Genomic DNA, 24,400 nt, shown 5'->3' on the forward strand with positions numbered 1-24,400 from the left:
GGGGATCTGGCATATTAGCTGGGGTGGGTAGGCAAGGTGCACGGGGGCAGGAGGGGCAGGCTTAGATCGCTTCTCCCTAGGTGATCCACTTCAGGAGGGGCCCTGTGGCAGCGGGAGGGAGTCAGATCCGCTGCTGGAGGTTTGGCTCCGCAGAAGCGCAGAGTCGGGTGTTTGCGCGGAGGGAGCAAGTTCCCTGGCAGGAACTGGTTCCCTTTGGGATTTTGGCTGGGGGATGGGCGGGGGAGATGGCGCTGGCGAGCGCCTTTGTTCCCCACCAAACTGAGCTCTGTCGTCAGGGGGTTCAACAGCTCTCCCTCCCTTTGTCCTCCAGCCTTCCCGCTTTCCGAGCAGAGCTGCTAACTTATGTCCTCCCAGACGCTAAGTCGCGCTTGTTGTGGGAACACAGTCCGCCCGGCCCCTCCGCTTTTGCCAGCCAGACTCGGGAGCTCTGCTTGGCCGGCGAGCCGCCCCTCCGCCCCGGCTCCCTCCCGCCAGTCCGTGGAGCGCGCACCGCCTCGCCGCCCTTCCTACCCTCTTCCGTGGGCCTCTCGTCTGCGTTTGGCTCTGGCGACTCAGTTCTGCTAATCCTGTGGCGGTTTTCTGGGTTATTTAGGCAGGTGTAGATGGAATCTAAGTGATCAGCAGGACGTGCGGTGAGCCCAGCGTCCTCCTAAGCCGCCATCTTGCCTCCTCCTTCTACACTGGCCTTTCTAAAAATGAGAGGCTGGAACAGCCCTCCCATAATTGTTCAATTAATTACCTATTGCTTATGTAGGACTTAGTCCTCATGGCCTCCTGAATTCTGAGGTTAGAATTAGTCTGAGGGTCTGTTGGAGGGCTTCTCCCTGAATTTGCAGGGTTTGTGTGTCCTCAACTTTTCTGTGCATTGTGTCCATTCCTCCCCTTTTTGCTTTATCCTCTTCCGGGTATTCCTCGCTGCTGGCACATACCTCACATTTTCCAGCATGGCTGGGTGTTTATTTTTACTCCTATGTTGTTCCCACGACAAATGATGGCACATGATATGTCTCATATCTTGTTTTTTTAATGTTTTTTTTTTTTTTGAGGGAGAAGAAGGGACAGAGAAAGAGAGAGGGAGAATCCCAAGCAGGCTTCATGCTAGCAGCACAGAGACTGATATGGGACTCAATCTCATGAACTGTGAGATCATGACCTGAGCCAAAATCAAGAGTCATTTGGGATGCTTAACCGACTGAGCCACCCAGGTACCCCTCATATCTTGGTTTTTTGATCTAACAATATATATTAGAGATTTAAGTACATAAGAGCCCCCTTGTTCTTTTTAATAACTACATAGTATTCCCTTGCATAGCTGTTGCATAAATTCATAACACCTGCCTCCCACTGATAGACCATCTTTAAGGTTCCTCCAAAATTTGCTATTACAAAGAATCCTGCCACATTTGGCACACATTTGTCCCTAATAGACATCATTTTATATGTGTAGAGCTTAACTATTAAAAAAAAACAAACAAAAAAACCTGTAGTGGAGTATCCAGGACAAAGTGTCTATGCATTAAAAAAAAATTTTTAATGTTTATTTTTGAAAGACAGAGAGAGAGAGAGAGCGCACAAGTAAAGGAGGGGCAGAGAGAAAGGGAGACACAGAATCCGAAATAGGCTCCAGGCTCTGAGCTGTTAGCATAGAGCTGTTCAAGCTGGGCTTGAACCCACAAACCGCGAGATCATGACCTGAGCCAAAGTTGAACGCTCAACTGACTGAGCCACCCAGACACCCCTATGGGTTTTTTAAATTTTGAAAGGTATTGCCAGAGCATCTGCCATTCAAGTCATACCAACTTATAATACCTGTCCATGACCTCTCATTTTCCTTTTTGGCTTGTTCATCTTTATCTTGTTGTTTTTTAAATATCCATATACTTTGGAAACTAGATATTTTTCAGTCTTTGAATTATATAAATTTCTCTCTGTATTTTTAGAGGTTTCGACTATTTTGAACTATGAGGAGTTCTATTTGTGTGAGGTTGAAACTATCAATATTTTTCATTTTGGGGTTCTTGTTTTTGTGTCGTACTCCAAAAAGCATTCTCCACCCCACGTGTACGTTGAAAATTTCTTTCCTCACTTCTCTTAATCCTGTTGTAATTTTACTCTTTAGCACTTCATTTTAATACATCTGGTATTTATTCTAATGTAAAGTGCAAAGTGAATCTGACAGGTTTTGGGTTTGTTTTTTTTTAATTCTCAGAAGGATACCTACTTGCCTCAATCCATTTATTTTATAGGCTTCTAAGCTGTCCTTGCCCCTACATCATCCTAGAGACTGGGTTCTCCCCATTTAAACAACCACACATGCTCTTTCTTATTAAATGTACATCCTGCTAGTTAGCTCAATGTGTGCATGGTCTAGGATGTCACTCCTGCATCATCAATGGGCACTTCTCTCCAGGATGGAGCCTACTGGCATTAAACATGTGGTAATGTTGTCCATTAAAAAGAACCAACTTAAAGGAACCCTCCCCTCCCCCACCCCACCCCAATAGTTCACCTGTACAAACATGACTCCTTGAAAGACTTGGCCATACTCCCTGTCTTCAATTTCTCCCCTTACACTACTGTCTCCCCAACCACTCCATCCACATCACCTGTCACCACCATGGGCTGATAGTCTCCAATGACCAGGTCTCAGTCTCTAGGTTATGTCATCTATCAGTCAGCGGCACACATCGATCTTTTGTAAAAGTTTGTCTTTACCTGCTTCCAGGGCATGGTTGCCTCTTAGCGGCACCCCCACCCCCGCCACTTCTCTCACCTCCTGACCCTTCTCCATGTCCTCTCCCAGTTTCTCCTTATTTCCCACGTGAATTACCTACATTCTCAGGCTGAGTCCTCAGCCCTCTTCCCCCTTCTGTTCCCATTCAATCCCTTGGTGATCTTGGCTAGTCTCATGATCTTAAACAGTATTTAAATGCTAATGACTCCCAAGGCTCTATCCCCATCCCAGACCTCAACACTCAAGACCACACTCACATCTCCACTTTACTGTCCAATGAACATCTCAAATTAACATGTCCAAGAACAAACGTCTCCCTCTGGCTACCAAACCTCCTTCCTTTCATCCTTCCTCACCTAAAGAAATGCCAGCTTCACAGTTACAGTTGTTCAGGAGAAAGCCTTGGAGCCATCCTTGGTTTTTGTCTTTGTCCATAGCTCATGGCCAACTGACCAGCAAACTTGCTGTCTCTCCCCTCAAAATATTTCCAGAACCTGACCACTTCTCACCACTCCATGGATACCAACCCCAGTCTTAGGCATTAACCTCTTTCCCCTTTATTATTGTGATAGCCTCCAAACTGGTCCCTCTGACTCTGCCCTTTCCCTGTAACCACAGTGTGGTCCTTCGAAAATGCAAGTCACATCATGTCATTTATCTGGGAATAGTTCCTTCTGATGGCTCCTCTCCCTACTCAGAGCAGGAGCCAAAGTCCTTGCTTTTGTCTCTAAGGCTCTGTGAGACGTGATCACCCACTTCTCTGATTTCATCTTCTTCCTTCCTCTTCCTGCTCTCTCCACTTCAGCCACACTGGCCTTAGAGCTCTATGCTCCTTGAATATGTCATACACGTCCCCAGAGCAATGCATTTGGAATTGCAATCTTGTGTCCTGGAATACTCTCCCCAATATCCCCATGACCGGCCCCCCACTTCAATCTCTGCTCAACATCTCCTGATCCCTGACCAACCTCTAGGAAGGAGCAGCCTCCTATCCCCAACACTTTCCAACCCTCCCCCCCCCCCCCGCCACTATATTTCTCTCTATAGCATCTATTTCCCTCTGCATAATTGCTTTGATGTAAGCTCCACAAGAGCAAGACGTTCACAGCTGAATTCCTAATATCTAGAAAAGTGTGCGGCACAGAGACAGTGCTCATAATATGTGTCAAATAAATGAAGGAAGGGATTTGGAAGACAGTTTCTCTTCTGCCCAGAGTGCATCTGGTGTGTGTCCTGCCTTCTACAGAACAGGGAGTAGATTCTGAGTCAGAAGGCTATAACTTTCATAGTTCAGTTAAAGGAGCTCTAGGCCAGAGAAAATAAAACTTAGTTCTGGCCCCATAGTTGGTACTAAGTAGGTAGAGACCCTGGATGAGCCCAATTATCTTGAGTGTCTAAGATTCATTGCCAAAAGATAGACTTCATCATACCATCATATCTAACTCACCAGAATTTTGTTAGAAAGTGTGAGAGAATACCTATTATAGAAGTATACCTACAAATTCTCCCTGACCCTAGTCCCTCTTGTTTCACTGCCTTATGAATGGTGCCCCCACCTACCCAGGCACCAAAGCCAAACACTTAGACACCCTTCTATGCAACTCCCCAACAGCTAACAGGTCCCCTAACCATATAGAAGCTGCTTCCTCGCTTATCTCAATTCCATTCACCTGTTCCTTTTCCTGGGCCCTTTGTCTTAGAGCAGCCTCATTCTTGCAGACTGCCCGGATAGATTCTTAACTGGCCTCTCAGTCTCCAGTGTTGTTTCCTTCCCATGGATTTTTTTCCCTGCAACACAAATATATTCAAGTCCTCCCCCACCCCACCCCCCACACTCTTGCTAAGAATCCATCAAATGTATTCCTTGCCTTCAGGTCAGGTTCAGCCTCCCTGATGAGCACACAAGACCCTCCATGTGGCCACGCCCTTCACTATGCTCGTGTCCTGCTCTTAATAACATGTTCCTCAAAACCCATGGTGCAATTCCATGCCTTGGCACCTCCTCGCGTGCCATTGCCTCTTCCTAAAGCAGCCCAGCACTCACCCACCTGTCTCTGATGTTCTTCTGTGTTCTCCCACACCTCCTGTGTTTCTTTCTCTCGAGGCACTTTCCATGCTGTTATGTTGGTTTAAGTCTCTGCCTCCCTAAACTAGACTCTGAGCTTTCTATGGGAGAATAAATGGCTCCTTCTGCTCCCGACCTTAGGACCAACCACCATGGGCACCAGATAGATTTAAAATGGGCCAATGACAACGTGGAAGCACTTTGAAATGTTTGTAAAACACAAAACAGGTATTGTTAAGGTATTGTTAATGCAGTGTGAGGAAACTGTCCAGAGGAAAGACAGCTGGAAAAGGCTGGGGCTTGTTTACTGCCAGACTTTGCCTGGTGGACTTCCAGTCAAAGTCACGTTCCACATCAAGATGAATTACCTTGCTCATGTCAAGACTGCCACTTTACCAAAATATCCCCAGGATGCTGTCTGAATACCAGAAGAGTGGTTATTCAGCTTATTTGGAGGAAGCCAAACACAGACCTGTTTCAATTTCACTGTTGGAATACATACCCTACCTACTGGGCCTTGATTCCAGCTGGAAATGGACCAGGTAGCTATGTAGTCTCTCGTGTTTGCAAGCGAGGGCATCGTTGGCTTTGCCATTTATCCCTTTCGGTTGGCCAGGGGCCAGGAAGTCAAAGTACCAGGGCAAAAGCACACTGCGTACATATCTGGAAAGGGCAAAAACCAAGAGACAGATGCTGAGACCATAAGAGCAATCTGCAGCACAGAGTGCTGAAAAGTGCGTCCCAATTTGGTTTTCTTCCAACAGAGCAACACATTAAGTCGGGCTCTTAACCCAAATGAAAGGTTTTAGATTTATTTCATTGGCAGATGGAAATTAAGTTACAGAAACTCAAAAAGCACAGGCTAGAGTGTATTTAATTTCATTTATTTTTAATGACACAAGAAATACATGAATATAGTGTCCCTATAAAAATGGAAACAGCACAGATAAAGTTGAAGTCCCTCTTGACCGCTCACCGTTATATTCATTCCCCTTCTCCAGGAGTTACTGCCGCTATCAATTGGAAGTGTATCATCAGACAGGCGCACACACACACACACACACACACACACACACGATATTAATGTGAAGCTATTTAATCTTAGCTTTGGCTGAGGCCCCAAGATAATAGATACTGTATTCCGAACTGAGATACAAGATCATTATGGAGAATATCAATGGTGGTTGTCCATGAACCACATCTATGGCATAAAAGGATTTTGAGAAGATTAGGTGGAGAGAGTAGGTTTTGGATGAAAACTGTTGGCTCCCACGTCCATGAGAGTAGGGAGAGGTGATGTCTTTGCTCAACTCAAAAAAAAGAAAAGGTTTTAATGGGACCATTTGAGCGTTCGATATGTGCCCCTGACAAGATTATGGGTGGCCATCATTTTCTGTTTTGCTTTTCCATTTTGTTTCTTATATAATCTCTTTCCTGCTTCTCAAGGTTAGAAATGTATTTCTTTTCTTCTAATGCTTCTATGATATTTTCATTGTTTAGGCACTTGATTTGTCTAGAATTTTGTTTTCATGATGTGAAACAGTGACCTAACTACTTTTCTCCAAATGAGTTTGATTAATTTGGTTTGAATAACAAATTACTTCAACACTACTCATCATGCAATCTTCCATTACCCTCTGATTGAAAGGCCACATTTACTGTATACAAAGTTGAAAATACTCACTGGTTCCTTTCTGGACTGTGTTCTATATCATGGATCTATTTCTTTCTTCTTAATGAGCATAATTATTAGGAGCCCAATGTGCTTCCTTTTCATGGAGTGGACAACATGACACACAGAATGTTATATCTATTATTATGTGGGGGTTTTTCATTCTGTTCCAGACAAGGGTAAAGTCAGGGCCATGATGGTGGTAGCATCATCTGATTCAACCCCCACCCACTAAGATAGGCCCTGAGCTTGCCCTTTCCCTGACCTTGCTGCTCAGAATCCTCAGCATCTCTGGAAAGCATCTCCCCTGTGCTCCAGAGAGACTCCCTTGGCTAATGAAGACATTTGCCACTTTCCACTCCTGCTTTAGCATCCCTATGGGATGCCTGATGGTGCTTCATGAAGCCAACACAATGCACCCACTTCTCCATCCTCCAGCCCTAGCCCTAGATGCCACGTGGTTACCTCTTTAGAGAATATCTCCTTACTTGCTGAATGTCTTCTGGATGGCTCTGTGACTTAGCTCTTCCTGGGCTTTTTTCTCATTCCTGTTAACAGAATTGTCTTGCTTAGAATCAGACATAAGGTGATAGGATGCTAACACAAGACTCTTGAAGGGATGTACTCAGTGAGACACTCCTGCAACTCTTGCCAGCTGTCCAACAAAGAGCCCACACACACCCCACACTGTCCACACACATTTAGGGCTCTAGTATTATCCGCTGCTCCAGCCCTGATAAATGAGACATCTGCCTTATGGCACAGAGCGTACAGGGACAAAAGCATCACTGTACTCGTCTCTACAATGGGGGTAGCGCTATGTCCTTTACAGGGCTTTGGTGAGAAGTAACAAGAGCTCGTTGTAAGAGCTACATAGATGCCTCTTAGCCTTCCTTCCTCACTAAATTAGGCCCACACCTTGGTGAGGCATTGCCCCTTCTCTGAAGCCTTGGCCACTGTAGTCACTGTGATCATCCACAGTGGTCTCTCCATATTGACTTTCATTGGCCTCGCCCATTTATTTACCTATTTATTTATTTATTTATAGAGAAAGACAGTTAAATTCAAATTATGGATATACAAGTCACAGTATCCTGGTCTCTGGCTTAGTTAGCCAGGTTCATCATCCCTTGAGTGTCTATGGAAACTGAAGCAGGAACGCTCCAGAGGGCTCACCCTGGATGCTCTTCACAGCTTCATTTAATTATCACCATCAAAGCCAATAAGGGTCATAAACTGTTTCGTGACATAGCAATGGGCAGTGTTATTGGAGGTGAACCCGGGCACCTCATTATGCCCACATCATAAACTGGCACATCAGAAGAGGCACAACTAAATAACGCCTTTCTTCTTACGAATAAAAAAGACAAGGAAACACAGATTCTGGTAAAATCTTCATGCTTGGTAAAATTAACTTTCAGTCAAAAAAACAATGGAGTTCCTACCTTTATTTTTCTGATAAAATTTTTATTTCAGGTTGGATAAGCAATTTTGTCTGCCACTAAGTACGAGACTATGCCAAGTAAGTCATGTAGACAAAAGGGCATTATATAAAAAGGAAAACAGGTAAACAGAAAGAAATCTCAGAAATAAAATATGAGAAGAATTAATTGTATCAGAAACCTGGTAAACTGGTATATTGGGTTCTTCCCAGAGAAAGAGAAACAATAGGATAGATAGGTAAAGTAGATATAGATAAGTGATAGATGACACATAGGTGATAGATAGATAGATAATAGATAGGTAGATAGATAGATGATAAATTATAGATAGATGATAGATGGATAGATGATAGATTAGATAGATAGATAGATAGATAGACAAATAGATAGATAGATAGATAGATAGATAGATAGATAATGGATAGATACATAGATAATAGATGATAGATAGATAACATATGGACGGATAGATAGATAATAGATTGATAAATAGGTGATAGATAAAGAAGAGATTTATTATAAGGAATTGGCTCATGCAATTATGGAAGCTGAAAGTCCCAAGATCTGTAGTGAGTCAGCAAGATGGAGATCCAAGAGACTGAAGGAGTTGTTCTAGTCTGAAGGCAAGCTGAGGTTGCTCTCCCAGCTTGCATGCAGTCAGGCAGAAGGAATTTTCTCTTATTCAGCCCTTTTGTTATATAGAGAGACTTTCAACTATTTGGATAAGGCCCACCCACATTAGGATGGAAATATGCTGTACTTAAGCTACTGATTTTAATTTTAGTCTCATCCACAACACTCTCACAGAAATACCCAGTGTAACATTTGACCAAATATCTGGATGCCGTATGGTCCATGTCAAGCTGATACATAAAATTAACCACCAAAAAAAAATAAAAATAAATAAAAAATTAACCCCACACCTGGCCAATATATGCTAAATGTCCCTATAGTGGAACCTCTATATCTATACCTATATGTGTATGTAACATGTATATTTATAGTACTTAAATGCATTCTTCTGACCTGTTCTTAAAGGTGTGTTCTTAGACTCTTGAAATACCACTATAGATATTTTTTTTTATTGAGGTCAAATTCACATAATATAAAATTAGTGATTTTAAAATTAAAAATTCGGGGGTGAGTGGCTCAATTGGTTAAGTGTCCGACTTCGGCTCAGGTCATGATCTCAATGTTCGTGAGTTCAAGCCCCGCATCAGGCTCTGTGCTGACAGCTCACAGCCTGGAGCCTGCTGCAGATTCTGTCCACACACAGAATCTGGGGTCAGATTCTGTGTCTCCCTCTCTCTCTGCTCCTCTCGCACTCATGCTCTGTCTGTGTCTCTTAAAAATAAATAAACACTAAAAAATAAATAAAATAAAAAATTTGGTGGCAGCACTGAGTGTTGGGTATAAGTGATGAATCACCTAATTCTATCTTGAAACCAATATTTCACTGTATGTTAACTAACTAAAATTTCAATGTAAACAAACTGAAAAAAATAAAAATAAAACATAAAATAAAATAAAATTCAGTGGCATTTAGGATACTCACAATGTTGTGCAACAACCACTTCTATTTAGTTCCAAAACATTTTCATCACCTCAAAAGGAAACCCTAGACCCATTAAGCAGTCATTCCTTGTCTCTCCCTCCACCTAGCCCCTGGCAACCATTAATACACTTTCTGTCTTTACAGATTTGCCTATTCTGGATAATTCATATAAATGGAATCATACAATATATGGCTTTTTAAAAAAATTTTATTTATTTATTTGAGAGAGAGAGTACACATGAGTGAAGGAGGACCAGAGACAGAGAGGGAGAGAAAGAGAATCCCAAGCAGGCTCAGCACTGTCAGTGTGGAGCCCGATGTGGGGCTCGAACCCACAAACTGTGAGATCATGACCTCAGCCAAAGTCAGAAACGTAACCAACTGAGCCACCCAGGGGCTCCAATATATGACCCTTTATGTCTGATAGCCTTCACTTAGCATGTTTTCAGGTCCATCCACACACAGTAGCACGTATTTTATGGCTACGTAATATTCCATTGTATGTATATACTACATTTTGTTTGTTCATCCCCTGACGGATGAATGGGTTGTTGATGGGCATTCGGGTTGTTTCTGCAATTGGCTATTATGAATGATGCTACTGTGAACATGGGGATACAAATCCCTGTTTGAGACCCTGCTTTCAATTTTGTTGGATTTTACCAAAGAGAAGAGGTATGAGTCACATGGCAATTCTATATTTAACTTTTGGAGGAACTGTTCTCCCCACCATAAATGTTTAGCAGGAAATTATTCATGAATGGGAAATCAGATCAGCATTTAGAACACACACACACACGCACACACACACACACACACACACGCACACACATACACACACGCACACATACATACACATACACACACATACACACACATACACACACACGCACACATACACACATACATACACATATACACACATACACACACACGCACACATACACACACACGCACACATACACACACATACACACACACACACACACACATACACACACACACTGCCGTCTGCCATTCTAAATGCAATAGAATGCAATAGCGAAAGGTCCACCTGATATTGTAAGTGCTGCAGAGGCGTCCTCAAAAGGTAAAATAATAGGATGCTACATTCTTCTCCCGAAGCACAGCTGATACCAACCTCAAGCTTTTGATGCACTGACTCCTCCTGTGACCTCAAGTTCAGCCAGGAGCTGACTCCAACGCTTTGCATTGCTTCATAACATGTAATGAATAGGAGACTGATAATGTCACCAGAGTCATACTGAGTGGTTAGCTTTCTAGTTCTACAGAAACTCAGTAACCTGCAGACAGGAAAAAAAAAAAAGAGCAGAGACTACTGAGGTCAAAGGTTCCAGAGTGGCATGTGACCTACCCCCAGAGCTGAGCTGTCTGTACATACTCCACCCCAGGTCTGGGGTCAGACAGAGGTAGCTGTGAAGGAGCAGAGAGGGGGTTGGGGAGTCCCCGGGAGCCGGCTGAAGCCTCTAATCAGGCCCTAAACTTGGCTGACCCGGGGAACATTTCCATTACAGTAAGAAACTGTTTAAGATTTTTAAGGGGTTTTCTTTCAGCAAATCTATTAGAGACAAAAAGAAGATCACAAAGTCTTGGGAGAAGGGAATTGGTCATATACAAACTTTTCGCCCTCATTCTTCAGTGGCTGGGCCACAGTTCTACAAAAAGCTTCAAGTTTTGGATTCAGAGCCGGCCATGGGCCAACAGGGGACAGCAGCTGGGTCTGCCCAGTACCCAGAGATCACTAAGACATCCTTTCTCCTTCCTGTTTCATCATTTCCTGCACAGCTAGGTCTCTACTCCACGGATATCTTAAGAAAAGTAGATCCTCCCTAGAAAAGATTGGTGATGTCCCATTAGGAAAGACTAAAGAGGGGGCACCTGGGTGGCTTAGTCGGTTAAGCATCCGACTTCAGCTCAGGTCATGATCTCACGGTTCATGGGTTCAAGCCCCACATCAGGCTCTGTGCTGCCAGCTCCAAGCCTGGAGTGGAGCCTGCTTGGGATTCTGTGTCTCCCTCTCTGTTTCTCCCCCACTCGTGCTCTGTGTCTCTCTGTCTTTCCAAAAAATAAATAAATGTTAAAAAATTTTATATAAAAAAAGACTAAAGAAAGTTCAGTCATCTTAGAGAATCTTGCTAAATATAATGAATAATCTTGGCCTTAGTCTCCAAAGTATTGTGTATCAGAAGATAAATTCTGAAATATAAATATAAATGGAGAAGAAAGATACCATTCACTCTTTTTTACATAAATGGAAGAGCTTACTTTTCTCAAAGGAGAAAGTACATACACCGTGGGTTTCTGGAGCTCAGAAATTTACCGTCAGAGAAAAATAATTGGAATACAAGTTTGATGGATGTGTTTTTAAAACGAAGTTCCCTTCCTCTGACTACCAGGCACTACGCAGACTTATGGTGGAGAAGCTGGTCCTATAGCAATTATGACGTCTTCCATTGCACAGAGCCCAGCCTCGTTTTATGGGGAACGGTGCAGGTAAATATCAGTGTTGAGAAGCCAAGAACTCATTGTTCTCTTCTGTGGGGAAAACCCAGAAGCACAGTCTAATGATGTGGCAAAGTGAAATTTCTCTCTGAGTCATCTTTCGCTGGGTCCAGGAAATAAAAGAGAGCAGGAGCCAGAAATATGTAGCATACAGTGATTGCATCATCCGTCTGGAGGCTGTCAATCTGTTCATGATGTGAGGTCAACCAATAACCTCATCAACATGACACAGTATGAGAAAACACAGTGCGGAGGCCTGAGGCTGTTTGGGACATCCAGGTAAGTTGGTGAGGACATAGCAATGGGCCTTAGAGACCTCACAGATTCCCCCCTCCCCCAGGAGAGCCAAGGACAGAGAATCCCACCAGCCTGCCCGACTATTGCATGAAAGAGCCATCTTCACCCGGGGCTCCTGTCATGCAGTCACGATCCAGATGTTACTACTTCACCATATGCACTTTTTCATGAGAAGGTGACTGGTTTTATTCTCCTCAAATCTTGGGAAATTGGCTGGAACAAGTACATTCTTGCTTGCATTGTTCCCCTCCCTCCCGCAACCCAGAGGAATTGACTCACCAGTCGCCAATGCAAAACTCCAACATCTCTAGTGTAGCAATCCACTCACAAGAAGTGGTGTTGATTGGAGAAAAGAGAACTGGTAACCGTCGCCTCCACTTATTAAGCACTGACGATGTGGCAGGCTAAATGCTCCCCATGCATTCTGCACCAGAAGGCAACTCTAAAGATGCGCCCATTGGAAACCAAATGCTGTCATTAAATTTAGCGTATAAAACTGCACCCCTGAAAACCACCAGCACTCCCCACATAGAGAAACAATGTTGTAGTTGAAGCCTCTCCTTCACAGATTGTCCTTTATTTGCCAGAGATGTTTAAGCAAACCTAGAAGTTCACTTATATTAATGCGTTGAGGACTGAATTAAAAAGGATCATTTTCTCGTTCTCAGAAAAGCTTCAGAAACTCAGTTTCAGCGGGCCTGGTAGGGGTCTTCATCTGGCTGGTGATCCCAGTGAGCATCTCTCCTGTGCACTGGGTAGGTCAAATGGTATTTAAGTTTCAAAACACATTTCTCAGATGTGGAATCAGAAGCTCTGGTAGATTACGTGACTCAACCCAAATCTCACCAATAATAAATGGCAGTCAATCTTTAAGTCTGCACGTCTGGGGGCTCTCTTTCCCGCAAGGCTGGCTGAGCAGCTTTTCTCGGAAAGGATAAATCAAGAACTCACTGCCTACCACCCCAGACTAATCCCAAAGCCACCCTTTCACTACCAACTGCAATAGAATCCAGAGATTGGCAGATATCGTGATTTGGGGATTTATTGGGATCTGGCCTCCCAAGGGCAGCCTTTGGTTTCTCCCTGGCTAAAAAGTCTCTTATTTCCCAAGACCATTAATTTGAGTTGCATTGCAAAGACCAGGTAGGATTGAAACAAGCAAACTCATGCTCCACAATCAAATACCATTACATGATCCTGAAGACTTAAGAAAAAAGGGAGGAGCCACACTTACTGGATAACAATGGGCAACGGACTTGGAGCAAGCTTTGGCCTGCATTTCCCAATGTCTCTGGACAGAACTTAGTGACTTGTGACACATGGAGAGAATCATCCTCTGAAGGGTATTTCTGATTTTCCCAGAAGGATTTAATTAACTTGTAATTTTTTAAAAACATGCTCTAAAGCACGTAGCTCAAATATTTTTTAATGTTTATTTATTTTTGAGAGAGAGGAAGAGACAGAGTGCAAGCAGGGGAGGGGCAGAGAGAGAGGGAGACACAGAGTCTGAAGCAGGCTCCAGGCTCCGAGCTGTCAGCACTGAGCCCAACACGGGGCTTGAATCCACAAACCAGGAGATCATGACCTGAACCGAAGTCAGAAGCTTGACCAACTGAGCCACCCAGGCGTCCCCTCGTAGCTCAAATCTTTTAATGTTGAATCAGACTTCCTTTGGATCTGTGGGGGATACTCCATGTAGCACAGAACATTAGAGTAGGACTTTCTTGGGGTGCCTTGGTGGCTCAGTCGGTTGAGCACCGACTTTTGATTTCGGCTCAGGTCATGACTTCACTGTTGTGAATTTGACCCCTGCAGCGGGCTCGGTGCCGGACATGGAGGCTGCTTAAGACTCTCAAGAATCGTACTTTCTTCTCGGGTCACGGAACACACGTTTTGTTAGCTTCTAGATGGTACACATGACAGAAAGTGCGGCCATCACCTCGCCAGTCCTCCATAATGGTCATGAGAGAGCTGCCTCTTTGTTTCGATTTTTGAAAAACCTATCGTGAAACATTTGTGACATACTATGGACAAAACCATGGAGCAAATAATCTAATAAATGCAAGGGTATCTGTCTCCCAGCTCCCCAAATAGAACTGTACAAACAGAATTGAAACAACCCGTTTTCTCCATTTCACCCTGCTTCGGGATGTCCATCACATCCGCGCATATCCTTATACTTTCATCTCAGTAGTCTCGTGGACCTAAGCGGTATTGAGTGTCATATGTGCACCACTAAACACTACATCAAAAGTAGACCAATGACTTTGTTCACAGTGTATTCTCCTGAAACTCTTCTCATTCGATATGCTTATGAGAATTACCCATGTTGATGCAGGGAATTCCTGCTCATTTACTGTCACGATTGTCTGGGGTCCCACGACACAAATACGCTTTGGTTTCATTCACAATCCTCTTGTTAACACTTAAGTTGTTTTTAGTTTTTTGCTATTGCCAATGAAGCTGATGTGCACATTCTCGCGGAACATTCTCCTATCGTTCTACAACTGAACGCATTCTCGCACATTCTGTCTCTTTAGGCACATGTGTGAGATTTTCTCTAGCATAGACCGCTAGAAATGGAATTGCTGGGTCACAACGTATGCTCACTTTCATCTTTGTTAAAGATGGCGAGGGATGCCCGGGCGGCTCAGCCAACTGAGCATTCAACTCTTGATTTCAGCTCAAGTCATGATCCCAGGGCTGTGGTATCAAGTCCTCCGTTGGCCTCTGTGCTGGCCTGTTTAAGATTCTTTCTATCTGCCTCTTTCCCCAACTCGAGTGTGTGTGCTCTCTCTCTCTGTTTAAAATAAAAATAAAATAAAATAAAACTTAACTAAACTAAACTAAACTAAAATAAACTAAAATAAATACAATAAAGATGGCTAAATCGATATGCAAAATGGTGGTATAAATTTTCTTTCTACCTGAAAAGTATGACTTCCTGTTTCTTCACTGTCTCACCGACACTTAATATGTTCAAAGGTTTCTATATTTGCCAGTCTCAAGAGTGTGAAGTGGTCTTTAATTGTCTTTTAATTTTGAATTTCCTGATTAGAATGTGGTTGAGTGGTTTTATATTTTTGTGGGCCATTTGGGTTATATTCTTCCCTGTTGATAGGTGTATTTCAGGTGTATTCCCTGTTCATATCATTTTCCTATTTCCTTAATGGGATTCTTTGTCCTCTTATCAACAATTTTAAATGTTTTTTGTGTATTGTGTGGATACATATTGCAAATGTCTTTATGATTTACCCCTGTTGTTTTCTCCCCACCCCTTTTTTTCTCTATTGTGTTTGAAACACAGACTTTTAAAATTTTCAATTAAAAGGTGAATTTATCAATCATCGATCTGTTCTCTTTATATCTCTGAAAGAAAAATTCCTGCCTACCACAAAGATATTTTCTTACATATTTTTAGAAAAGAATAAAGGTTTTTATTTTCATATCTTATGTCTTTATTCTCCTTAGGGTTCATTTTTGGATATAAGTGTGAGATAAAGATAAATTGTTAGGGTTTTTTTGCTTAATAAATTTCCAAAGCCACTTGTTAAGAAGCCCATTCCTTTGACAGTGATCTGCAATTCAACCTGCCTGTATACCAAGTTTCTGAATGAACATTAATTTTTTCTAGGGTAGTTTCATCGTTTCATTGGGTCTGTGTATCTGGCCTTTGCCAATATCACACTGGCCAAATTACTGTGGTTTCAACCTAAATCTCGATTTCTGGTCAAACATGACCTCTCTGCCCTAGTTCTCTTCAAAATTGACTTCAAAAAGAGCTATTATTTGTTGATGTTTTTCTCTCCTATGTTTTAGAACCAGCTTGTCAATTTTCATATAATCTGATACTTTGATAATAATGATATTATTATAGCATAAGTAATAAGATCTTTGGGTTTTTTCTTTCAAACTCATACATGTATTTTTTATACTCAGCGATGATCTTTAGAACAATTTTGCATAGAAACAGTGATTCTATATCTATATCTATAGGTTTCATTATTAAAAGGTTTGCTCTGGTTTTTGCATGTTCTTTTTATCAAAATTTACTAAATCCTTTTAAAAACCATGAGTAAGCTGAATTTTATCACGTTTCTGCTGAATCTATTAAGACGGTTATTCGTATATTTTGTCTCTCGTAGTTAGTGTCGTGAGTTACATCAGGAGATTTTCTACTGTTCAACCAACCTCATATGTCTAGGATGTGTGCAGCTCGGTCATGTGATCAACAGTTCACAACCTATCTCTGTCGGCTGTCTGTACAGCAACTGTTGGTTGTCTACCAGATGGCCATCCCCATCCCACCTCTAGAACCCTCGTACTGTCCACTGGAGGGCTGTGAACTTCAGGAGAACTTATTAATGTCTAAGGCAAGCACTGCATTTCCATTCCCTTACCACAGAAGGAGAAGTCTGCTTACGCGGAAGAGGAAAAGATTTCTGGAGAAATTTCCTTTGAAATACAAGAAAGAGAGTCTCTCTTCTAATGTTTGGACATTGATATGCATGGATGTGATACCTGGAGCTGCTGCGAACTTCTTGCTGCCATACACAGCTCTCCTGCTACCTTTTCACAAAAATCGACAGGCGGTGGATGGCAGAGAAGGAAGATAGAACAAACCTGGCTCTTTAAAAACATTACTGACATACTGAATGAACTCACCCCTAGAACTGTTCCACTTCTGCCTTTTTTTTTTTTTTTTTTTTTTTTTTGGCCAATAATAGGTACCGTGATGGTTTAAGCCATTCAGAATGATATCTCCAGTAACCTGAGGCCAAAATTATTCTTCCAAACATCCTGGTCTCTGATGCCTCTGGAATGTGTTTCACCGATCCACTCAAGCCTTTGACAAATATGTATGGAGGGCTGACCACGTTCCAGACACTGGCTAAGGGCTAAAGAGATTGAGCACTGCATTCTAGGACCTCACAGCTTGGGAATGGAAACAGGCTTAGGAGCAAATAACCGAAATCCCATGTACACATTCAAGGGGCAAGGTAGCTCTACAATGCTATGAGAGTACGGGGGATGTGGGGTTTTAATTTCATCCTGGAAGAGATAGAAGAGATATCCAAAAGACAGCTGGGCCTTTGGAGGATGATCAGGTATGTAATTAATCATGGAGACAGAATAAAGGAATCTAGGGGCACCTGGGTGGCTCAGTCAATTAAATGCCCAACTCTTCACGTTGGCTCAGGTCATGATGTCACTCTTCATGGGATCGAGCTCCGTGTCAGGCTCCGTGTTGACAGCATGGAGCCTGCTTGGGATTCTCTCTCCCTCTCTATCTGCCGTCTTCACCTCTTGCTCTCTCTCGCCCTCAAAATAAATAAATAAAACATTAAAATAAAAAGAAAGGAATCTAAAGAGCAGAAGCTAGGGGTGCATGACCTTAAAATAACAGAAGTGGAAGGAGTTGGTTCGGTTCCAGATGGTCTTGCATACAGGAGATGCAGGTTTTGAGGGCAATGAAGTTTCAATTTCCCTTTTAGACAGTGGGTTGGGATAAGGAGCAGCTGGAGGGTGTTACAATACTGTGTTCTGTGCTGGCCAGCTTCCCAGGGGCTAGGAAAGTCCCTGGCATGCCTGGAGCAATGGGGAACTGAAGTTAAGCCTCCCCAGTAAAGTTGAGCTTGAGAAAGAAGAGAGAATAGTGGACATCCCTAGCAAATGGTGTGCAACAAGAACGGTCAGGTATGGCTAGTGGGGTGCGGAAGTGGCCGTGGGGAGAATTCCTCAGGCACTGGTGGCAAAGGCAAGGAATCTTGCCTTTCTCCTCTTTCTCCTCACCCACGCCGTATGGGTGTGAACCAGAGAGAACTCATACCAGCTATGGGGAGCCAACCGTGTGCAACCCTTCCCAGTTCCTCACTGGCGACATCATGTCGACATCATTCTTGAAATTGGCCATGGCGAGAGTGTTTGCACCGTGGAAATGAGCACATGCTTCAAGTCAATAGTTTTGTTTTGGAGACAATGTTAAACATTTACCAGCATGATATTGCATGGTCTAGGGTAGGGCACAAATTTTCCCCCAAAAAAGTCTGACCCTTCACTCACTGATCTGGTATAGTCCCCCCTTCCCAGAATGCTGGGTGTGTTCTTGCAGCATGCATGGAAATGGAATGGGACACCAACCATCTCTTCCCAGGCACAGTAGCATAATGTGTGAATATCTGCTGCAAAGATTTGATGATGCCACTGAAAAGTCAGGAGTAGCAAATTACAGAGCTCCCTTCTGCCCTGCCTCTGACAATGGTTCAGATGTAACACCTGGAGGAGTGTCCATGGTGATTAGAAATCAGAGTAGCCCTCCTGTGACCAATGTCACAAGTAGCAAAGCTGCCCCCTCCTTTTCTACCCCACCTGCCCCCAACACTCACCACTGATCCTGGGATGCATCAGCCCAAAAGCATGAAATCATTCTTTGGTGTTTATATGGGGAAACTCTCGGGCAGCCTTCTGCCCCATGCAAGGAAAGGGTAATAGACCCCCCGGAAGCCTAGCATTCACTGTCTTTATTATTTCCAAGTTCATAATTTTTTTTCTTATTTCAGCATTTACTTCTAGGATTCTCAAACCACCCTGTTAAAGGTCTTGACCTCCCAGATGACATGACCTTTTGAATTTATACAGAGCTGCTATCAGTTCATTTCCTTAGAGAGAACTGGGGTTCTCTCCAGTCTCATTTCTTAAATCCTCTCAAGTTCTCTTTACCTCTAACCCTACCAGAAGAGAAGGGATGCGACTGGTCATCCTTTGGAGATCACCAGAATAAGAAACCCCAACCCACACATGATTGAAGACAGCTTCCCCATTGCAAACGTGTGGAAAAACATGAGCGGGAGCAAAAATAACACTCCCTCTTACGCATTAGAACAAATGCTTTACCACTGAGTTGTTCATCATGGCCATAAAATTAAAGCAATTAAAAAGAAAACAACCATGTGTTCAATTAGAGGGGACTAGTTAAACAAGTCCTGGTGCATCATTACATTGGAAGCCATATAGCCATTCAAAACCACAATACAGAAGAATGCTTAATGGCACAAAAGGATGTCCAAAATGCATTGCTACATAGATAAGAGAAAGTTATAATATGCATTCTACCCTCACCCCTGTATGCACATACAAAATATAGATGCCATACAGATAAAGAAGAAGAAAAAAAGACCAGTAAAGCCACACATCAAAATATCAAGTATTGATCATTACATATGAATTTTAGTAACTTTATTTGTATTTTGCTTTTTCGTATCAAATATCACTTTCCTTTTAGTTGCAAAGACTTGCTTGCCTCTCTGGAAAATCCCTTCTGCCTTACAAACTTGCACAAAATGACCTGTCTGTCCCCCGGGCAATTGCTCAAGAAGGACAGTGAACTCATTATCTCTCAACAGAAATCAAGCCACAATCTTCCTGCAGACGTGTTCTGAGTTTGGAAACTTGCAATGTGGGCCATCCCAGGCAGACAAAGTCTATACAGCCTAGATGTTCAGCCATTGTAGATAATAGCAAGGTGCTTTCAAAGCATGCTTTCCAGTCACCTTGCAAAACAGCGTGGAAGCAATTCAATTCGACTCATTCCAGAGCCGAAAGCTCTGGCAGGTGGGGCAGGTGGGCCAGCGAGGGAGAACCATTAGCCTAAACCACATTGCTTGGAATTACAGGGGAAAAGAGCCTTGTGATCTTGGGATCCTGTGAGAATGAGGAGTTCCTTTTCTAGAATTCTCTGGTTGGAACTTCTCTTCTAACTTTAACCTCAATTTTAATGTCAAATTGTAAAACATTGTGAGGGAAGTGTTTCTAGAATCATTTCATACTTTCCTGCCCTGGGAAAAGCAGAGTAAACAAAATCCTGTGAATATATTTTGATGCATGCTAATTCTAATTATTCTGCTCTGCTCTAAGTGATACTAATGTGGCAGAGAGCCTTACATCCTGCAGCCCCAAAGGCTTTGTCTTTGATTTTCCTCTCTTCATCTCCCCAACCTTAAGAAGACACTTCACACTCCCTACAGACAGAAGGTGTTAAATTCTTGTCTCCTTTACAATTCTCCACCTCTGATAGTGTCTTGATTCTGACAAAAAGGATCGACTCATTAATATTATTTGAAAAGTATAAGTAAATAAGCTGTGAGTAAATCCTTGATTTTTATTGTTGGTTTACTCCTATGGGTTTTCGTCCATGTAATATTTTCAGCCTGATATGGTCAGAATATTTTTTTTCTTTCTAATTTCCTAGGATTTTTGGGGGGGGGGGTTGGTTTTGGTTTTGGTTATGCTCTGACTACTTGAAGTATTGGAGAAATGACCTCCAAACATGAGATATAGACCTTTTATAAAATTTTTTTTAATATTTATTCCTTTTTGAGAAACAGAGATGAGCAGGGGAGGGGCAGAGAGAGAGAAAAAGAGAGAGAGAGACATAGAATCCGAAACGGGCTCCAGGCTCCCAGCTGTCAGCACAGAGCCCGACACAGGGCTCAAACTCACAAACTGTGAGATCATGACCTGACCGAAGTCAGATGCCTAACTGACTGAGCCACCCAGGTGCCCCACTGACCCATCTTTTACATATAGTTTTCACTGACATTTTGCTCTTATCACCTTTACTTGGAAATAAAATGTATGTTCTTCAGTGGGAAAAATTCTGTGCTATACTTTTGTACATGTTACTGTTTTAAACATAGAGCAGATGCTTGGTAAATAATGGTAACTGGTAATTTACAGAATTCTATGCCTCTTAATAACTATGGAGGCCAGAGGTAAAGTTGTAAAATAATAAATCAAAGACACTAAGTCCATAACACTAGGATGAAAAATCCAATCACTGGAAGAAATAATAATCACTAAAACAATGGTCTTAAAGTCTTTTTGTTTGGAAACACTCTACAAAGAACTCTGAAAAACTACATATTCAATGTCACATTTATAATTTGACTTCTATAATGTGTCACTGTAAACCCAAAGAGTTACAAAGAATATATATTTCACTTTATTATAAATATCGACTATAAAAAATAAAATTGTATCATTTTAAGTATATCCAAGGGAATCAAGGTACCATGGTGATTGGATACTTCTAATACTCATTTTCAAAATACAAACGAGTTCCTCTTTAACAGATCAAAATTTTATACCCCTTTTTCTCCTTGACTCATATCTGTATTCCCCTAACCTGACAGGATTTTATTTCTTCTGGGTTGGCTTATCATTTTAGTTATTGAGAGTACATAATTGATAGATAAATATTCCTCATAAAATTTTACTGGAGATGTAGATTTAATGAGATACATGAGGTTTTTTTTCAATCTGTTCATGTATTCACAGGTGATCAATACACATTCCTAGAATAAGGTAGGATTTGACATCAGTCATATTTTTATTTTTTATTTTGATAAATGTATATACTGAATACATGTCATTTACATGAATGGACAGAAACAAAAGGAATACTATAATAGCAAGGTAGCTTACTTTTAAGAATGCCATCTAAAACAGGGGCACCTGGGTGGCTCAGTCAGTTAAGCTTCAGGCTCTTGATTTTGGTTAAGGTCATGATCTCACAGTGGTGAGTTCCAGCCCCTCATCAGGCTCTGTGCTGAGCGTGGAGTCTGCTTGAGATTCTCTCTCTCCCCTCCCCCACTCTCACTCTCTCTCAAACAGAAAAATAATTGAACATTTAAAAAAAGGAACGCCATCTGAGATAGATGCCAAAAACCTCATCGTAATCCATCTTCAGAAAATTTTAATCATCTACCAGCTCTCTCCCCAGTGAGATCTTCCCTATGGCTGAAGGCAAATATGTGTTACCCGGGTAACACATGCTCAGTGCTTGGAGCAGCTCTTTGCACATCCTGGATCCATGCAGCACCGGAGGATTCTAGATGGCTTGTAGGGTGGCCCTCTCTTGTAAAGTGGAAGACGGTGACTGTGGAGGGGGGAAGGAGAAGCAGCAAGAAAGAGACGCACTCACAGACAGATCACTTTGAAGAAAGTGTACTTTCTTCAAGGTTGGGAAGCTTGATGCTTTAGAAAACAATCTCCCCCCCCCCCCACCCCTGCCTTGGAAAGTCCACGTTGAGAGAACCCATGAACTAGAAGAAGTGGAGACAGCTTCAGGGAAGAGTTTTGAGCTGAGCCTGGAGGGTGCATGGAGTTGAGATTAAGCACAGAAGACTTGGAGGTTATGCAACCTACCGGAGAGGCACAGGTGAAGCAAAAGCCCTGACGGAGATGTCCCGATGGAAGACAGTGGAAGAAGAATGGGCAAGAAACAGCCAAGGCTAAGCCTTTTGGCTGTCGCAGTCTCATTCTGGATTCCACAGCGATAAACAGTAGGAGCATTTAGGATGTAAGACTCTAGATCAGGGACTTAATACTTAATTGCCTATAGAAACTAAGCAGGTAACATAAAATAGTCACTTCTATGACGGAAGCTTATGACATAAGCTGTATGTCACTGTGCATGGGGGGCGGGGGGACTAGAGGGCATGCAAAAGGGTCGGCAACAATGGAGGGGTGGACCTGTGTTGCAGATCTTCCAATTTCTCAAGAGAAGCTAGAAGTCCAGACTTGAAAGCAAACTCCTCAATGGACAAGACAAAGCATGTTTGTGGACTATCTCTGTTCTGCCGGCCACAAATTTGCTGCTGCAAAGACTAAATTTTATCTAGAGATTAAGCCAGAATGCCAGAAAGCATCAAAAGCTGAATTATTCTTCCCTATAAGGGCAGATGCCTGGAACAAAGTTAGACGGTCAGTCAAAAGGTGTCTGCCCAGCCGGGAAATAAGTGGTTCCTTTGACGGAAGTGCACCTTCACGAGGCCCCCTCTTACTTCCTTCCAGAAGAAAGGGACTGGAGATTCTCTAAAGAGTAGAGTCTAAAGGGGAGGGGGGAGAGCTCGGGGAGGCCTCAGCACCAGCCGTCTGTTTCCAGCATTGGATTCTGTTTTCCTGTTTGTTTTGGCCAGTAGAGAAACGAGCAGCAATTATGTCCACTTCCGCAGGAGATTGCTGTATGCGTTTCCTGTACAAACATTTCTAAAGATCCAGTTGTTTCTATCATGTACCCCTGCTTTGGATTGCTTCGTGTGTTTATTTTATCCTGAGGTACTCTGTGTGTTTTGTAAGCCGCCTTGAAGGCTTTGTGGAATGAGGTAGGGTGTAAATAAATAAAGGTACTATCTCTGGACCCTGCCCGCCCCCTTCCCCTGCCTGAGTTTACACTCTGTCGATGCTTCAGGCCCCAGGCCTATGGGGAAGCCACTTAGTAAATTACCGCTCCCATGTATCCTGAAGGTAATGGGGCTTCCAAAGGTGCAGAACAAACCACCAGAGAGTTGTTTAAGCGCTAGGAAAATCTGGCCCAATACATTATTCCAAATCTATATTTATGTTCATGGCTTATGAAGCACCTCGGGGCCCTTTGGGATAAGAAAAGCTGCATGAATCTAGGAAAATATTATTAAATAGATTTATTTTGGGTTGCTAAAGAGTGTGAGGCCCTCTGGAGAACCACTGGAGGAGAATGAATTATTTTCTGCAATCCCCACCACTTGTCTTTTTAAGAGTCTCTCATTGAACCCCTGGTGCTGCCCTAACTGTCCATAATATGGATTGAAAGGGTCCCAGAAGTTGTTCAGTCCACTCCCTGGTGGAGTCTTTGACTTGAACTTGATAGGACAGGGCACTGTTGCCCGGCAATAGACCTTGGTACAAGAGCCAAAACATTTGGGAGATTTGAACCCAACAGCTAAGCAAATCATAAAACTAATACCCGATGGGGGTTAAGGCTGCGAGAAAGAGATGAGGGTTTTTTTTTCCCCCTTCTTAATTTTAATAATGTATTTACATTGGAATGAGGATACCCAGGATTCTTAACTTAGTGGCTGTGCCCAACCACTGATATGCCGTCCAGACACTCCTGCTGAGCCGCAAGGTGGGAAGCACCTCTCCCGAGGCCATCCCTGCAGACCCGCAGGGACTGAAAAGGCCGTAGGATCATCTGACGCTCCAGAGCGCACTGAGATTGTCAGTCCCCGGGTACCCGATGGAAATGTTTTGGTCAGAAATTCTGGCTAAT

The sequence above is a fragment of the Prionailurus bengalensis genome, chromosome B3 (assembly GCF_016509475.1).
Source record: "Prionailurus bengalensis isolate Pbe53 chromosome B3, Fcat_Pben_1.1_paternal_pri, whole genome shotgun sequence".
Classification (NCBI taxonomy): Eukaryota; Metazoa; Chordata; class Mammalia; order Carnivora; family Felidae; genus Prionailurus; species Prionailurus bengalensis.